We start from the raw sequence: 19,719 nt of genomic DNA, 5'->3' as shown, positions 1-19,719 counted from the left end.
GTGGGTGCCTGGATGGCCCAGTTGGTTAAGCGTCTGACTCTGACCTAGGTCATGATCTCTCCATTCTGGAGTTCGAGCCCTGCATTGGGCTCTGTGCTGACATCTCAAGCCCGGAGCCTGTTTCAGATTCTGTGTCTCCCTGTCTCTCTCTGCCTCTCCCCTGCTTGCACTCTGTCTCTCTCAAAAATATAAGATTAATAAATAAATAAATAATAAGAATGATGCCTGTGATCACTGGAGACGGCAAGAAGTTGACCACAGTGCCTACCATTTGACAATTGTTAACTATCATCAAGTGTTATTTTTAAGCTCTTTTAAAATGTAGGAGTTTTGTGTTCAAAAACAGGTTTTAAGTTTATGTTTTTAACCATTAAACTATAAAGTTTATATATTGCATTTTTATTTAATAATTTGGATAGAAGATTCTTAGTATTCCATTAAAATTGAAACTACAAATAATAACTTAAATTTACAAGATTTCCATTTTGTTGATCGTGAGGATTTTTAATAAGACACTTTAAGTTTAGTATGGCTGAGTTTGGAAATAAAAGAACATTTATAGAACATGTTCCTAGGTAGAATTAGTATTCCCTTCCTCTTCACTTCCATCATGCATTTTGCACACTTTTATCACATGCTTTAGCACAAGCTTTATCACTTTTTAAGTACAGGTTTCAGTTTACGGATTTTAGCACATTGTGAATAATCTAAGGGAGAAGGTCTTATTTGTATTAGCCCATATTCAATGTTACCTTCAATATTATAGATGTTCAATCAGTTTTGTGGTACAAACGAAATGGTTTGGATTCATGACATTAGAAATTGAAAAATGACAATTGTCATGTTGCTGCTCTACTCCTATGGCCATTGTTAATATGTGTTTAGCCAAACACTTTAAGACACATGGCAGGTTTGTAATTGCTGTCTCTCTGGTGCCTGGGTTGATCCTTTTAGTGATAAGAAGACATGATATAGGTCTATGCTAAGGTTTTGGTTGTCAATAGAATATGTTTTTGTCATGGCAATCAGCAATGCTGTGTACAGTACTGCTCTGCTTGAGACCCCGAGGACCTGCAATGAACAGAGATCCTTTATTTTAGTCTACTACAGAGTTCACTTTTTCAAATTTTCGAACGATTTCCTTTTTTTTCTTTTTTGTTTCTTTTCTTTTTCTTGAATACAGAAAGAGAAAAAATTCATTTTTATTTTTAATTTTTATTAAAATATTTTTATTATTTTCTACTATATTCTTGAATTTTGTGTAAATTTTTTTCAAATTCTATTTTACTCCCATCATCTCATTTTAGTCTACTACAGTGTATTCACTTTTTCAAATTTTCAAATGATTCCTTTTTCCTCCTTTTTTCTTCTTAATTTCCTTTCTTTTTCTTCAATACAGAAAGAGAAAAAATTAATTTTTATTTTTTAATTTTTATTAAAAATATTTTTCTTTGATTTTTTTCTACTGTATTCTTTACCTTTGTGTAAATTTTTCCAAATTCTATTTTACTCCCATCATCTCATTTTAGTCTACTTCAGTGTATTCATTTTTTCAAATTCTCAAATGATTTCCTTCCCCCCCCCTTTTTTCTCTAATCTGTCAAACCACTTTCAACACCCAGACCAAAACATGCCTAGGATCTAGCATCATTTATTAGATTTGTGTGTGTGTGTTTATTTTTTTAATTTTAATTTTTTTTTATTTTTTTTTAATTTTCATTTTTCTACCTCATTAATTCCTTTTCCCCCATCAAAATGACAAAACTAATGAATTCACCCCAAAAGAAAGAGCACAAAGAAACAACAGCCAGGGATTTAACCAACACAGATACAATCAAGATGTCTGAACCAGAATTTAGAATCATAATAATAAGAATACTAGCTGGAGTTGAAAATAGATTAGAATCCCTTTCTGCAGAGATAAAAGAAGCAAAAGATAGCCAGAATGAAATTAAAAATGCTATAACTGAGCTACAATCATGGATGGATGCAGCAACGGCAAGGATGGATGAGGCAGAACAGAGAATCAGCGATATAGAGGACAAACTTACAGAGAATAATGAAGCAGAAAAAAAGAGGGAGATTAAGGCAAAAGAGCATGATTTAAGAATTAGAGAAATCAGCAACTCATTAAAAAGGAACAACATCAGAATCATAGGGGTCCCAGAAGAGGAAGAGAGAGAAATAGGGGTAGAAGGGTTATGTGAACAAATCATAGCAGAAAACTTTCCTAACCTGGGAAAAGTCACAAACATCAAAATCCAGGAAGCACAGAGGACCCCCAGTAGATTCAACAAAAACTGACTATCAACAATGCATATCATAGTCAAATTCACAAAATACTCAGGCAAGGAGAGAATCATGAAAGCAGCAAGGGGAAAAAAAAGTCCCTAACATAAGGAAAGACAGATCAGGTTTGCAGCAGACCTATCCATAGAAACTTGGCAGGCCAGAAAGAAATGGAAGGATATATTCAATGTGCTGAATCAGAAAAATACACAGCCAAGAATTCTTTATCCAGCAAGGCTATCATTCAAAATAGAAGGACAGCTAAAAACGTTCCCAGACAAACAAAAATTAAAGGAGTTTCTGACCACTAAACCAGCCCTGCAAGAAACTTTAAAGGGGGACTCTCTGAGGGGAGAAAAGATGAAAAGAAATTATATATACATATGTATATGTATGTATATATATATATATATATATATGTATATGTATATGTATGTATATATATATACATATGTATATGTATGTGTATGTATGTATATATGTGGGTGTGTATGTATGTGTGTGTGTGTGTGTGTGTGTGTATATATATATATATATACATATTTATTTATAAAGCAACAAAGATGAGAAAGACCAGAGAAAACCACTAGAACTCCAACTCTGCAAGCATCATAATGGCAATAAATTCATATCTTTCCGTACTCACTCTAAATGTCAATGGACTCAATGCTCCAATCAAAAGACATAGGGTAACAGAATGGATAAGAAAACAAGATCCATCTATATGCTGTTTAAAGAGACTCATTTAGACCTAAAGACACCTTCAGATTGAAAATAAGGGGATGGAGAACCATCTATCATGCTAATGGTCAACAAAAGAAAGCCAGAGTAGTCATACTTATATCAGACAATCTGGACTTTAAAATAAAGACTGTAACAAGAGAAGCAGAAGGGCATTATATCAAAACCAAGGGGTCTATAGACCAAGAAGACCTAACAGTTGTAAACATTTATGCGCCAAATGTGAGAGCACCAAAATATATACATCAATTAATCACAAACATAAAGAAACCCATCGATAGTAATACCATAAGAGTAGGAGACTTCAACACCCCATTCATAGCAATGGACAGATCATCTAATCAAAAAATCAACAAGGAAACAATGGCTTTGAATGACACACTGGACCAGATGGACTTAACAGATATACTCAGAACATTTCATCCAAAAGCAGAATATACATTCTTCTCCAGTGCACATGGAATATCCTCCAGAATAGACTATATACTGGGACACAAATCAGCCCTAAGTAAGTACAAAAAGATCGAGATCATACCATGCATATTTTCTGAACACAATGCTATGCAACTTGAAATTAACCATAAGAAAAAATTTGGAAAGGTAACAAATACTTGGAGACTGAAGAACCTCCTACTAAAGAATGAATGGGCTAACCAAGAAGTGAAAGAGGAAATTAAATATATATGGAAGCCAATTAAAATGATAACACCACAACCCAAAACCTCTGGGATGCAGCAAAGGTGGTCCTAAGAGGAAAGCATATAGCAATCCAAGCCTTCCTAAAGAAGGAAGAAAGATCTCAGATACACAACCTAACCTTACGCCTTAAGGAGCTGGAAAAAGAACAGCAAATAAAACCCAAAACCAGAAGAGGACAGGAAATATAAAGATTAGAGCAGAAATTAATGCTGAAGAAACCAAAAAAACCCAAAACAACAAAAACACAGTAGAACAGATCAATGGAACTATAAGCTGGTTCTTTGAAAGAATTAACAAAATTGATAAACCACTAGCCAGTTTGATCAAAAAGAAAAAGGGAAAGACCCAAATAAATAAAATCCAGAATGAAAGAGGAGAGATCACAACCAACACAGCAGAAATAAACACAATTATAAGAGAATATTATGAGTAATTATACACCAATAAAATGGGCAATCTGGAATAAATGCACAAATTCCTAGAAACATATACACTACCAAAACTGAAACAGGAAGAAATAGAAAATTTGAATACACCCATAACCAGTAAAGAAGTTGAATTAGTAGTCAAAAATTTCCCAAAAACCAAGAGTCCAGCACCAGGTGGCTTTCCAGAGGAATTCTACCAAAGATTTAAGGAAGAGTTAACACCTATTCTCTTGAAGCTGTTCCAAAAAAATAGAAATGGAAGGAAAACTTCCAAACTCATTCTTTGAAGCCAGCATTACCTTGATTCCAAAACCAGAGACCCCACTAAAAAGGAGAACTATAGACCAATTTCCCTGATGAACATGGATGCAAAAGTTCTCAACAAGAAATTAGCCAACCAGCTCCAACAATACATTAAAAAAATTATTCACCATGACCAAGTGGGATTTATACCTGGGATGTAGGGCTGGTTCAATAACTACAAAACAATTAACGTGATTCATCACATCAATAGAATAAAGAACAAGAACAATATGATCTTCTCAATATATGCAGAGAAAGCATTTGACAAAATGCAGCATCCTTTCTTGATAAAAACCCTCAAGAAGGTACAGATAGAAGGAGCATACCTCGAGATCATAAAAGCCATATATGAATGACCCAACACTAATATTATCCTCAATGGGGAAAAACTGTGCTTTCCCCCTAAGGTCAGGAACAAGACAGGGATGTCCACTCTCACCACTATTATTCATATAGTATTGGAAGTCTTAGCCTCTGCAATCAGACAACACAAAGACATAAAAAGAATCCAAATTGGCCAGGAGGAGGTCAAACTTTCACTCTTCACAGATGAGATGATACTCTACATGGAAAACCCAAAAGATTCCACCAAAAAACTGCTAGAATTGATTCATGAATTTGGCAAAGTTGTAGGATATAAAATCAATACACAGAAATCAGTTGCATTCCTATACACCAACAATGAAGCAACAGAAAGAGAAATCAAGGAATTGATCCCATTTACAGTTGCACAAAAAAACCACAAAATACCTAGGAATAAATCTAACCAAAGACATGAAAAATCTATATGCTGAAAAGTATAGAAAGCTTATGAAAGAAATTGGAGAAGACACAAAAAAATGGAAAAAGATTCCATGCTCCTGGATAGGAAGAACAAATATTGTTAAAATATCAACACTATCCAAAGCAATCTACATATTCAATGCAATCCCTATCAAAGTAACATCAGCATTCCTCACAGAGCTAGAACAAACAATCCTAAAATTTGTATGGAACCAGAAAAGACCCTGAATAGCCAAAGCAATCTTGAAAAAGAAAAAGCAGGAGGCATCACAATCCCAGACTTCAAGCTATACTACAAAGTTGTAATCATCAGGACAGTATGGTACTGGCACAAGAACAGAAACTCAGATCAATGGAACAGAATAGAGAACCCACAAATGGACCCACAAACATATGGCCAACTAATCTTTGACAAAGCAGGAAAGAATATCCAATGGAATAAAGACAGTCTCTTCAGCAAGTGGTTCTGGGAAAACTGAACAGCGACATGCAGAAGAATGAACCTGGACCACTTTCTTACACCATACACAAAAATAAACTCAAAATGGATGAAAGACCTCAATGTAAAACAGGAAGCCATCAAAATCCTCGAGGAGAATGGAGGCAAAAACCTCTTTGATCTTGGTCACAGCAACTTCTTACTCAACATGTCTCTGGAGGCAAGGGAAACAAAAGCAAAAAGGAACTACTGGGAGCTCATCAAAATAAAAGGCTTCTGCACAGTGAAGCAAACAATCAGCAAGACTAAAAGGCAACCAACAGAATGGGAGAAGCTATTTGCAAATGACATACCATACCAGATAAAGGGTTAGTATCCATAATCTATAAAGAACTTTTCAAACTCAACACCCAAAAACAAAAAATCCAGTGAAGAAATGGGCAAAAGACATGAATAGACACTTCTCCAAAGAAGACATCCACATGGTCAACTGACACATGAAAAAATGCTCAACGTCACTCATCATCAGGGAAATACAAATCAAAACCACAATGAGATACCACCTTACTCCTGTCAGAATGGCTAACATTAACAACTCAGGCAACAACAGATGTTGGCGAGGATGTGGAGACAGAGGATCTCTTTTGCACTGTTGGTGGGAATGCAAGCTGGTGCAGCCACTCTGGAAAACAGTATGGAGGTTCCTCAAAAAACTAAAAATAGAACTACCCTACAACCCAGCAATTGCACTACTAGACATTTATCCACATGATACAGGTGTTCTGTTTCGAAGGGACACATGCACCCCCATGTTTATAGCAGCACTATTAACAATAGCCAAAGTATGGAAAGAGCCCAAATGTCCATCGATGGATGGATAAAGAAGATGTGGTATATAGGGGCTCCTGGGCGGCTCAGTTGGTTAAGCGTCCAACTTCAGCTCAGGTCATGATCTCACAGTCCATGAGTTCAAGCCCTGCGTTGGGCTCTGTGCTGACAGCTCAGATCCTGGAGCTTGCTTTGGATTCTGTGTCTCCCTCTCTCTGCCTCTCCCCCGCTCATGCTCTGTCTCTGTCTCAAAAAAAAAATATATGTGATTGATATATATATATATATATATATATATATATATATATATATAATGGAGTATTACTTGGCAATCAAATGAAAGAAATCTTGCCATTTGCAACTACGTGGATGGAACTGGAGGCTATTATGCTAAGTCCTCATATGAGGACTTTAAGAGACAAAACAGATGAACATAAGGGAAGGGAAACAAAATAATATGAAAACAGGGAGAGGGACAAAATATAAGAGACTCATAAATATTGAGAACAAACTGAGGGTTACAGGAGGGGTTATGGGAGGGGAGATGGGCTAAATGGGTAAGGGGAACTAAGGAATCTACTCCTGAAATCATTGTTTCACTATATGCTAACTAATTTGCATATAAGTTTTAAAAAATAAAGAATAAAACAAATTTAAAATAAATAAATAAAATAAAAAATAAAAAAAACCGAGCTCCTGCTGACACTGTGTGTGACCATGCCATGGTAGAGAGAAAAATACTTTGTATTAAGGTGCTATTTTTATTTTTTTTTTTTTATTTTTTTTTTTTTATTTTTTTTTTTTCAACGTTTATTTATTTTTTGGGACAGAGAGAGACAGAGTATGAACGGGGGAGGGGCAGAGAGCGAGGGAGGCACAGAATCGGAAACAGGCTCCAGGCTCTGAGCCATCAGCCCAGAGCCCGACGCGGGGCTCGAACTCACAGACCGCGAGATCGTGACCTGGCTGAAGTCGGACGTTTAACCGACTGCGCCACCCAGGCGCCCCAAGGTGCTATTTTTAGATTTTCTCCTTTTAGACTGTCCTGTATTCTGAAACAATGCTCTATCCTTTCAGATGGAATTTTTTAAAAAATAAATATGACTTATGCTAATTTTTCCCCAAAGGATGATATGGAGGACAAATATGGATTTAGGAAAAGGTCTATACATACAGAATCCTAAGTACTTGAATACTTGTTCTATGAAGGCCACATGTTTACTTAAAAGAATGATATTATCCTTTGTCGAATGGCAAAATGACTTGGAGACCTTAGTGTTTTTTAGATGTGACTTTGAACAATTATCTAAGCATAAAATACAAATATGCATTATCAAATTATGTATTTTCAAAAATAAACATTGGATAGAGATACTTTAAAAGTTCAGATATGTGTGTATATTAGAAGATAATCTATAAAAATGAAAATAGATGTGTTAAGGTAATGATGCTAAGACTGATTTATCTACTGTCATGAACTTTAGGTTATTGCTTTTCTTAAATAATTAAAATAAAAACAGATTTCAGAGCCCTCTTAACTGATCCCCAAACGTTTGTAAAAGATCTTTCAGATATTAGAAATCTTAAATTATACATTCAATCTTTAGAAAAGATGAGTCTTAGATGGACAAGGCCCTATTCTTTTAACATTAAGTTTTAGCTACATTAAAAAGGACTCACCAGAACCCAAAGAAATCTGTATTTGTTCTAAGGAAATGAATGAATGTTGATGTGTCTCACATTCAACAAGGGAGAAAAGATTAGCAAAGCACCTGCCAAACTGCATTTTGTCTGTTTTCTATTCATTAGTTTAAAGATATTGCAGATCATAATTATGCTTCCTAGGCATTTTCAATTCATTATTCCATCTGGGTTTAACACAATATATAAAGTTATATAAAAGAGAAGTAGAATCAGAAATCATGTATGGTAATGTTTTCATATAATGTGAGAAACTCCCTTATTAAAGAGGACCGAATTAAATGTGTTCAGGCAACTATATATTTTTAGCCTATAAATCTGCTATAAAGTGTATAATGCCACATTCCCAGTTATCTATTGCTGTGTAAAAATGTACTCCAAAACAATGGCTTAAAACAATAGCATTCACTTATTTTGTTTATGATTCTGTGGATTGACTAGACTTAGGTGGGCATTTCTCCCTCTGGATGGCTCACACAATTGCGATCTGAAGGTGGCTGGAGTTGGGGGACATCGTGAACACTTTTCCACACCCGTTTCCGGCATCTGACTTGGGAAGACCAAAGACCTGGAAGTACTGGTAGGGCTTCTCTAGCACTTCTCTCTCTATTTGGTCTTAGCCTGTGGTCTCTCCATGCAGCTTCAGGGTAGCTGAACTGCCTAAGTGGTAGTGAGGCTCCCAGAGCAAGTGTCCCACAAGAGACCAACAGAAATCTCCTACAGGACCCTATCCTCCCTGCTCTTGGAAGTCACCTAGCATCACTTCCATTGTATTCAATTTGCTGACACTGTCAGAAAGGCTCACTTTTCAAGGGTAAAGGATTCTGTTTCTGTCTTTTGATGGAAGGATGTCAAAGAATTTGCAGACATGTTTTTAAACTATTTCTGAGATACAAATCAGCATTACAGGATTAGATAGCCAGTATAATGAAAATGTGAGTTTGTGGCAATCCACAATCCATACTTCAAGAATTGCTTCGTTTGAATCAAGTCACTAAACAGCATTGTTCAATTTCCTGAAGCAGTATCTTCCTAGTGAGATCAAGAGATGGTTGAACTCCTCCGCATGCAGCAATTTTACTGAGCAAGCAACTTTGTATCACCTGATGCTTCCTCTGCTTCCTCAGCAGCTGAGGCATCAATTGTCTTGAATTTCACTTCCATTCAAAGCAATAATGTGTTATTGACAGTGAGACATGCATGCTTGGCATTTAGAAGTCCTGCAAGGCAGCTGTTTTGTTTCTTCCAAACATTAAACTGATTACAGAAGATTAAATATAATATTTGTTTGAGACCAAATAACACGGGACTTGGCAGACTGTACAACCAGAGTTTGGAAACAAATGATTAAAAGAACGATATTATCCTTTGTCGAATGGCAAAATGGTTTACAAAGTGGCTTTTTTTTTTATAATTCCACCAACATCTGAGCAAAGCAGCTATTGATTTTTTTTAAGTTGGCTGCCATTTAAATGGGGCAATTAAAGACTGAGAATAAGCAAAATCTTGCAATGCTACTGCCATTGGTGCCCTATGACTAATTTAAATCTTTAAGAAGACACAGATTCTAAGTCTCTGGAGAAAAAGCTCAGAGGAAATTTTTTCAGGGCTGCTGTGCCTAAAGTTACAGGAGAAAATAAGCTCCCTCCAGATCTGCCTTTTAAGGCTAATAACATTCTAATTATAGAGAGTATGGTTGCCACTACCAGCTGAAAGCCTTTTGTGGATTTAAAAAGCAAATTGAAGTGAAGAAACACAGCTAATGTAACCATAGCATCTGCGGTTCTCATAGGTTTACTCAGCCAAAACCAATATATCTGTCAAGGTGACCCAGACTCTGAGGAGGTTATGTTATCTCAAGTATGTTAATAAATCATTTCACAAATGACTATAAAATATTTATTCTTCAAGTCCTGGAAACTATCAAAAACTCCCAATCCCATCAAAAAATTTCTAGAAATGCCTCTCTTAAGTGCTTCCTCCCAAAAAACTTAAATTTTTCTAGTATTGCCTCCTTTTGTACATCTCTTACATTTGGCAAGTTGAGGTAATTACCTGACTAGCATATTCCTCATTACCTCTTGAACCATAGTTATTTTTAAGTTTATTTATCTATTTTGAGAGAGAGCTCAAGCAGGGGAGGGGCAGAGAGCAAGGGAGATAGGGAGAATCCCAAGCAGGCTGCATCCAGTCAGCACACAGAGCCCAACATGGGGCTCTATCCCACGAAACCAGGAGATCATGATCTGTGTTGAAATCAAGAATCAGTGGCTCAGCTGACTGAGCCACCCACACACCCCATGAAGTTATTTTTTAAATAGAGTTTTCAGAGGCGCATGGGTAGCTCAGTCAGTCCAGTGTCTGACTTCAGCTCAGGTCATGATCTAACGGTTCCTGGGTTCAAGCTCCACATCAGGCTCTGTGCTGACAGCTCAGAGCCTGAAGCCTGCTTCCAATTCTGTGTCTCCCTCTCTCTCTTCCCCTCCCCCGCTCATGCTCTGTCTCCTTCTCTCCCCAAAATAAAAACTTTTTAAAAAATGGAGTTTTCAGGACTAGAAACCTTTGTGTGCCCAATAGCGCTGTATTCTAAACCTTGCTGGGCAGTCTGGGACTAAGACTTGAACTTCTGACTTCTGTATACCTCATAATCTGTATGAAAAAAGTTCCAAACTTCACGATTGGCTTAAATTTTCATCATTTTCAAATGAAAATAGTTATTAATAAAATAGCTTAAATATTGTAAATGCTTCTTCCCTTTAAATAAGACCTTGTAACATGAAGGTCTATACTCTATGGACCAGGAAGGACATGGGAACCAAGGAGTAATTTCTCAAGGAACAATTTACACATAATGCTTGTGAGAATTAAAGGGAAACCTCACTGAAGTGGCATCAGGAAGACAGAAGAGGAAGCCATACCCCTCAGCATTAAAAATAAATAAATAAAAAGGAGGAATTGCCAGTTAAAGACAGCAACAGACATGTCAGTTACAGACCCCAACAAGATAATCCCTTACTGCAAAGAATCAATTATAGGCTCCAAAAGGGAAAGATGTGCATTGCATCTCGTACAAGAAATAGCTGCCCCTACAAGTCAGCCAATGGACAGCTAGCATTACCCTGAACTCCTACTTTTCTCCAGTGCACTTGTATTCAAAACGACTCTTCCCAGCTTCCTCCCTCTCTATAAAGCAACTTTCCTTTCCCTTGTTGGACTTGCCTATGGTTTTGCCATAGCTTCTGAGTTCTGAATTACAGTCCTGAACGAAAGCCATTTTTACTGGTAAAATAAGTTTTACTTTTAAAGTTCATATGCCTTTACCTTGTAAAATGGCTTTTTGGGTGGTAAAAAAGACAGCAGAATTGAGGCCATAGAGCCTTTTCTAGGGAAGCTGAAAGGCAACATGGACAAAAAGATTCTGGTAAAGTTCTGACACTTCTGACTTCCTTCTGTTCAGAGTTCAGCATTTCAAGGATACATAAGATTCTTTATAGATTTTATATGACACATTTCAAAATCCTCTACCAAGGCAGTATAATTTGATCACAACTTTTAATGATTAGAGAATATATCCAGATTGCTGAGGGGAATCAAATTTTAAAAATCTTACATCCCAGAAAACATCTCCATGAAGATAGAAGACAGATTCATTATTGAATAAGCCCAGAATGTGAGGCCCACCAAAGATAAGCCACTACAAAGCCTGCAAAGCCAGAACGAAATCTTACCCTTTTATATAGCCATGCAGGTAACAGTCATTACATGTATGCTATATATGTTTTCAAGATAAGCAGGTGGTTCTCAAGTTAGCTTCACAGCACCATTTTCATATACAGTTCATCCCAAATTCACTTGGTAGTTGAGGTGGCCATCTTTTATTCCTCCATTTGGTTAAAGCCAGTTAGTTAACAAACCTTACATCTTTATGACAGGAAGTCATTATGCGACTTGGAGTAAGGGGTCAGCCAAAGTTAGCCTCCTACACAACCATAGAGACTGGGAGTTAGACACGCTACCTTCCTTGATGATTACATTTCAAAAAAAAAAAAAAAAAGGTTTCTAGGTCCTTAATATATCTGAGATATATCTGAGTCCTAAAGCAGAGGCATCTTTAGCTTTTAGTAAGATTTGCATACATTTCATAAGACTGGGGAAGAACTTAGAAGTTTTCTTAGAAAGCTCTCTTTGTAGACCATTTACTTATTTTAAACAGGGAGAGAGAATTAATCCTCTTAATTTGTATTTCTTCTTACTAGGGAAAGTATATTCTTACAGCTGAGAGAAAAATGACCAATTATATGGTGCAAATTAATCCTTTATGGATCAAAGGACTAAGAACTGGAGTATAAAAATGACATTTTTGAAGATAGGCCTTGATCCCTACTCCAGTGTGTTTCCATTCACCATGATTGCTTCTGGAAACAGACTTCTCAACCATGGAAGAAGTAATATGCCTAGAGTAAACCATTCCTTTTTAATTCGTCACTTTCCTTCCTCTTTTATGCCTGTTTTTCACACATGAGCTCCCCAATTTCCAACACTTACATCTAACGCTCATGGTGACAGTAACCAGTGGGTGGACATACTTAGGCTAGGTCCATTCTTCCATGGGATATGGCAGTAAGATCCACATACTGGTAACTCTCCAGGGGAGCTTTACAATGTGGGGAAGTAATGAAATGGAAAGTCATACAAGGTTTTCTAAGTAATATAGATTTATTTTTCCCCACAAAATAATGTCACACAAATTATTCAACTTCATCCTACCCTAGGTAGAAAAGTTTGTGCTCTCTCCTCTTGTGATTGCCTCACCACAACTCTGAGTTGTCATTCTCAGAGACAAATTCTAGTCTTGCTAGCATTATAGAAATAAATGTAGGTTACCTGTTTAACTGTAAAAAGTCTTTACATATCCTTACCACTTGGTAAATAAGAGGTAGAAGTCATAAATTTAGAGGATTACATCTGACTTTTTTTTGAAAGCTCTATTTCATCTTGACTAAATGTGTTTAAAAGCCATAATTGTCATTTGTTTTAACGCGTCACAGAAGATTTTCTTAACTCTCTGCCTAGCTACTGGGCTATGTGGCATATAATGCCAACAAAGCCACTAATGTGGAACAAATTTACCTTAATTTCTCAAGTGTGTATCAAGTCATTTAAGCCATCTGCCAAGAGAATGATAGCTCAGAAAAGGACAGTATAAATTCACTGATTTTATTTAAAGCGAAAAACTGGTTCCATTGCCAAATAGCCATAAAAATGAGAGCCAAAAGCAGCACTGGATGACAAACCTAATAGGTAAGAAGTTGGAGGGATGTGATGGAGGGCCATGAGCCAAGGAATACAGGGAGTCTGTAGAAGCTGCAAAGAGCAAGGGGATGGACTTTCCCCTAGAGCCGGCAGAGGAAATGCAGGTTTGCTGACACCTGGATTGGAGCCCTGTGAGCTCCATTTCAAACTTCAGACCTCTAGAACAATACAATAGATTTGTGTTTTAAAGTATTGAATTTGTGGTGATCTGTTCTAGCAGTAATAGGAAACTAATACAGTAATGTGTCCTATATTGAGCACATTAAAATTAGTAGGCTGGTTGCCACCATAGGCAACTGGCCCTCATTTCCACTTAGCATTCTAGAGCCAAGACAGAACATGTGTATTAGCATTCTTCCACCCGAGTAAGAGTGATAGGTGCCAGGATATTTGTCGACCGACTTCCAGAAATCTTTGCTTGAGGATTGTTCCTGGGGCAGGTGACGGTGTGGCAAGTATCCCCCTGTAGACTGACCTGTGGTTTACAAACTAGATTTTCAAGGTCAGAAAAAGCCCTGAGACAAAGTAAGGCAAGGGCTGACTTTGGAAAATGGGCCACTATATATTAAAATAATGAAGGTACACACAGCATTTAGATCCACTCATACCCAACATTAACTTTACTCTATCCTGTCATTGATTATTCAAGGTAGCGGCTAGCCACAATTTCTTTAAGAAAAAAAAAAAAAAAAAGACTTGGAAGGTTTCATGTGACAAATTATATTCTCAGTTCTGTTGTTACCAAGGTCACAGATGATATCATCTGTCTCCTGCAGTATCCTTTCTGGGTTGTTTTTACCCTTGATCCGCACTTCTGGCTACTCTAGATTGCTCTTCTGGTAGGGAAACCCAGGTCTGCATCCCTAAGGAATTTGAACTTCTGTATACTCTGTCACTGTCTGGCCATGACTGCTACAATTTCCATTTATAGTTATAACCAGGCATGAAAGTACCCAAAGTACTCCTGGTGAATCCTCTGAGCTCCAGATATAGTCATTCTTGATCCCATTAAGGGTCAGCAATTTTAACTCCTCATGAAAATCAGGGTTATTTATCCAAGGTAGTGTAAGAACTCCTTTGCATGCTAATCTACAGTCCTAAAGTGTCCAAAATGACCTAGCAAAAAACGGGATTAGGATTAGTGAGATTCTTGCTGTGCTACATGATAGAAGCAACCCTTCTTCTTTTCCAACAACCAGACCTCTGGCTGAGCAGAGCTGAAATACAGAGGGATGGGAAGCCCAGTCTCAAGTGAGTAACTTGTGATTTCCAATACAGTCTGTTTTCTACTGCAAGGGAAGAAAGTTTCTCCATACATGGTCATCAAGACCTTCTGGATTTTACCTCAGACCCTAGGTTGTCAATTCCTTCTATCCATGCATGCATCAGTGACATTGAACAACAAGTTACTCAGTCCTTACATTCACTATTGCCCTCATATCTCTAAAGTGCTAGACATATTACATAAACTGATGTATCTTATTTATTAATATCCAGAAGTGAGAGTCATTTTAATTTTGTTCTAACAGTATGGCAGGGCATGTCATACAATCATTTTCTTACAGCCTCTGGCCAGTCAGGGAGTGATGTGATCCAATTCCAGAATTGCATCCTGAGATTCTGTTTTCTATATCCAGTTCCAATAAAAATGATCTTAGTTTGGGTTCTCCAGAAGCAGATCCTGTGACAGACACCCAGAGGCAAGTTGTTTATTTGAGAACTAATCCCTGGAAACACGCAGTGTAATAGTCTGGAAGTGAGATGGGGAGGGGAAATGGGGAAGAGAAAGGAAGGCAGCTACTAAAGAATGCAATGACAAACAGGTTACCTCCATGGGCAGGTTGCATTATCCAAGTGAGAGACTCTGAGAGCCTATATAGAACATATGACGCAGGTTATCCCACTGAGGGGCAACTGCTTGAAGTCTGCTGAAGACATCATTAATTCTCTGACACCCTGAGCAGACTAAGCTTGGGGGGGGGAACGGGGGGGAGAGACCTCTAAATTCTAGAAAAAACATTTTTTTTTCAGGTAAATGGAGTTTGTGTTGGAAGTTAGAAGGTAGGCCAGTGTGCAAGGAAATGTTCAAATATGAGGGAAGGACACTGACCAGGTATGCTATAGCCAGTAATATTGCTTCCTAAAACCCACCAGTGTAACCACTTCCTTCCCATGGTGATTTTTCTTCCTCCGACCCACAGCCAACACATAGGTAATAATTAACTGATATACTGCTCATGAATGCAGATATATTTTTGGCTTTAATTTTCTTGAAATTCCAGATTCCACCTGGACAGGTCCTGAATCCATCTAGAATTAGAGACCACCATTTCCAGTCCATTTCTCTATTAGATTTTCAGGGTAGCTACATCAGTACAGAAGTGTGGAATCTAATCTGAAGCATACATGCTGATATGAGAGTCACCAGTTGCCTGTGTTTCCCTTGGAATCCCAGGTTAAAATGATACCTGAATTTATCTTTACCAAGTTTGTTTGCTCCTTTTGCCAACAGTTGCAGGCATCTGAAAAGTTTTCCTTCTACTTTCCAAAGAGATTTATGGTTACAGAGTTTATACTGGCTGGGACCTATTTTGGTTACTATGTCAGAAGCATAGCATAAGTAACTCTTCCTTAGGAGATCAAGATTTTACTTTTTTTTTTTTTTTTTTTTTTTTTAGTTTAACATTTGATATAATAGCAGCAGACTTCCCGGAGTGCTATTCATCATGGTGGCTACTGATTCCAGTCCTTTTTCAAAAGCACTAAAAGATACATTCACTGGTTGTCAAAAATTCTTCCTTTTCAAATATTTTCCCAACCTTCTGAAACCTCAAAGCAAATATCAATAACCTACAAATACACAGACATGACCTTTGGAGAGCTCAAAAATTAGATGTTTATTTTTCATGAAAGATTTTCAACCAGTTTCATAAGGTTGTTATTCTGAAAAAGGATCTTATCCTTTCAATGTGTTCCTTAATTAATATTTAAACTATTTTTCTCTATTTACATGTTAAATGTATTTCCAAATACACATACAAGAGACTAGAAAAAACATGTTTTTGTTCATTTGGAGATGATAAATAACTTTCTAAAAATAACTTCGGTCTATCTCAAATCAAATTTTGGGTTGACAGAGTTGATTCTTCTTCCTGAAACATTTTTCTTAAATACTGAAAAATACAAATACAATAAACTATATATGAAAATATAAATTTATGGAGTTTGTTTATGGACTCGTGATAATTTTTCCAGTTCAGCTAATATTCAATCAAATAAATATAGGTGGGTGACAATACCTATAGGCTAACACCCAATAAACATTTGAAATACAAATTTTAAAATGTAATTACTGATAGCACATGTGGTAAGCCAAATAATGACCCTCCAAAGTATCAAGATCCTAATCCCTAGAACCTCCGAATGTTACCTTAAATGCCCAGCAAGGTCTTTGCAGACATGATTTAATTGAGAATCTGGTGATGTTGAGATTATCCTGTATTACCTAAATGCAGTCATATCATAAGTGTCCTTATAAAAGGAAGGCAGGAGGAGATTTGATTGGAGAGGAAGAGGAAATGAGATGCAACAAAGGGGTCAGGAGCAAAGAAATGCAGGTACTTCCAGAAGCTCTGAGCCAAGAAAACAGACTTTCCTGTAAGCCTCCAGAGAACCACCCCCTTAATGCCTTGCTTTTAGCACTGTAAGGCTCTGGCCTCCAAAACTGTAAGATAATAAACATGTGTTCTAAGCCATTAAATCTAATAATCTGTTACAGCAACCATAGGAAACTAATACAGCACACAAAGGCATTCTGAAAGAACAAAAACAAATACAATAAAACCATGGAAGTGGAGGGTGGGAAACACAAGACTTTAGTTGCAGAAAATTTTTCACAAAGGTAGGAAGTATTTATGTGAATAAAAATGACTCAAACTCTGAGAACACCTTCAGATATGGAAAGCCTTCATATTTAACGTATCTCTTTAATGCCCCATGAACGAAACGTTAATATCCTAAAAGTTAACTAATGTCCTAAAACCTGATTTTAGGCAAAATCATAAAAATTGATTACATATGCCCTCTACTACCTTTTTTGAGCAATCTTCTCTATAAAGGCTATGTGGTCCCCATTCACTCTTTACTGGCCTCCTGCTAAGAATGTGATAAATTCCTTCTCCATAACATACAAGTTAATGGGGGCTAGCTTTTATTTTAATATAGGTCATAACCTTAGCTCAGAGTGGTAGAATGCTTTTCATTTGATTATGAAGAAGAGGCAAACATCTATGATTAGAGTGCTTTTCAAGGGTCTCCAAAATCACATCCAAAAATAAACTGCCAAATCCACATCAGCTCAAGACCACATATGGCCAGATAAAGTAGAACCAGCTGACAGGAGCCTGGGTGATCCCGAGTACTAGAGATGTGCTCCGGAAACAAATGAAATTATAAAGCTTTATATCAGAGGCTGGTATCTGTCCAGTAAGTTACAGAATCCTGACATAGGTCTTTCCTTCTTCCCAAATGTATGCCCCACATTCTGGACTAATTTGGATGCCCCACCTGAAAAAGAATGCAGGTATATTGTGAAGGACAAGGATGACAGCGGCTGCGTCTCAGGGCTAAGCTACAGACAATGCTGTCTCTACCACGGAGGCATGATCACGTGCCAGACCCAACACAAGTGTTTATGACAAAACCAACAGTTTCACTTCCTTTTTAGTTCATAACCAATTGCACTGAAAGGTAAAAAGGGACTCAGAGAATTCAGTGTGGGAAGGCCAAGAAAGGGAGAATAACTAGGAAAATAAATTCTAAGTAGGCTCTATATTTTGTGCCTTTTGTGATAAGAGACTGTGAATCAGTCAGTGCCTCAGCTTTTACATACATGGGACTCCTAATAGATACATAACACAAGAATTATGGAAAATTAACACCCAACGTGCCAGTTATAATCAACCTGAACCTGAGGGAATGAGATTTCTCCTACATTTCTTAGGTTCTAAGGGACAAACAAAAATAGACTCTTAAATATAGACAACTCATGGTTACCTAAGGGAAAGTGGGGGGAGGAGTGGGGAAGGGATGAAACAGGTGAGGGGAGTAAGAGTACACTTATTGTGAGGAGCACTGAGTAATGTATAGAATTGCTGAATCACTATATTGTACCCTGAAAACGAACACTGCAAATTATTCTGACATTTAAAAAAAATTAAGCAAAAGCACAAGAAACAGAACAAAAAAAGATAAAACTAATTTCAGATACATGAATAGAAGGAATGAGAATCAATTAGGGAATCGGGGGTACTCTGGGTTGAAACGAGGGTAAGTTGTTCTAAAGGCATGGTTTTGAGTGTAGGGATTCAGGAGTTTTCTGAAGATGGTGTTCTAAGAAAAAAAATTCTTTCATTTGGAAAGTGGAAACTGAAGAATTTCAGAGACAAGAGACTAGTTGGGGATTCTGTAATCAGGAATCCACATGGATCTCATGTTAGTTAATCCCTGAGCCCCACTTCTCAGTTTCAGTCTAGTTTGCTAGAGTCTGTCCTTTAATTCCCAGTGATTATTGTCTGGATATGACCACTGGAGAGGCAGAGGAGAATAAAAATAAAGGGCCGAGTACTAGGGAAAGAATAATATCTTATTATACTAAGAACTAGTATACTATATAGTATACTAGTATACTAGTATAGTTCTAAAGCCTTAGTTCTAAATAAAATGAAACAACTACTTACTCATTGATCTCTGCTAGGTATTGGGTTCTACACTCGCATGAAAGGTTTATTCCCCTACAGAATCCACAGGGGGGTTATGAGCTTGAAGTAGCAAGTGTATTGCTAAATGCCTCAATACATATGAAATATAAGCTCAATGCTGTACATTCCAGCGTTGAGACTGCAATTATTTGTTCCCTAGTCACAGATGAGGCGTTAGATTTTTTAGAGAAGAGTGCTGTAAAGAAGCTCCAAACAGGAAGCAGGTTCAATTGCAAAGTGCTGTAAGTCAGAATAGAGGCCAGGAATTAAACCCAAAATGACTAAATCAAGAGCCTAAAAGCCTAGTTGTAATTCAAACAGTTGGAGGAAGAACAGCCCTGGACAGAACATTTCTCCAAATTTCTACAAAAATCTGTATAAAGATATAAAGGAAAAAAATCTACATGATGCTAAAATGAAAACCTTTTACTTCCAA

The sequence above is a fragment of the Leopardus geoffroyi genome, chromosome B3, assembly GCF_018350155.1.
Source record: "Leopardus geoffroyi isolate Oge1 chromosome B3, O.geoffroyi_Oge1_pat1.0, whole genome shotgun sequence".
NCBI classification, from domain to species: domain Eukaryota; kingdom Metazoa; phylum Chordata; class Mammalia; order Carnivora; family Felidae; genus Leopardus; species Leopardus geoffroyi.
This window is presented reverse-complemented; position numbering follows the sequence as displayed.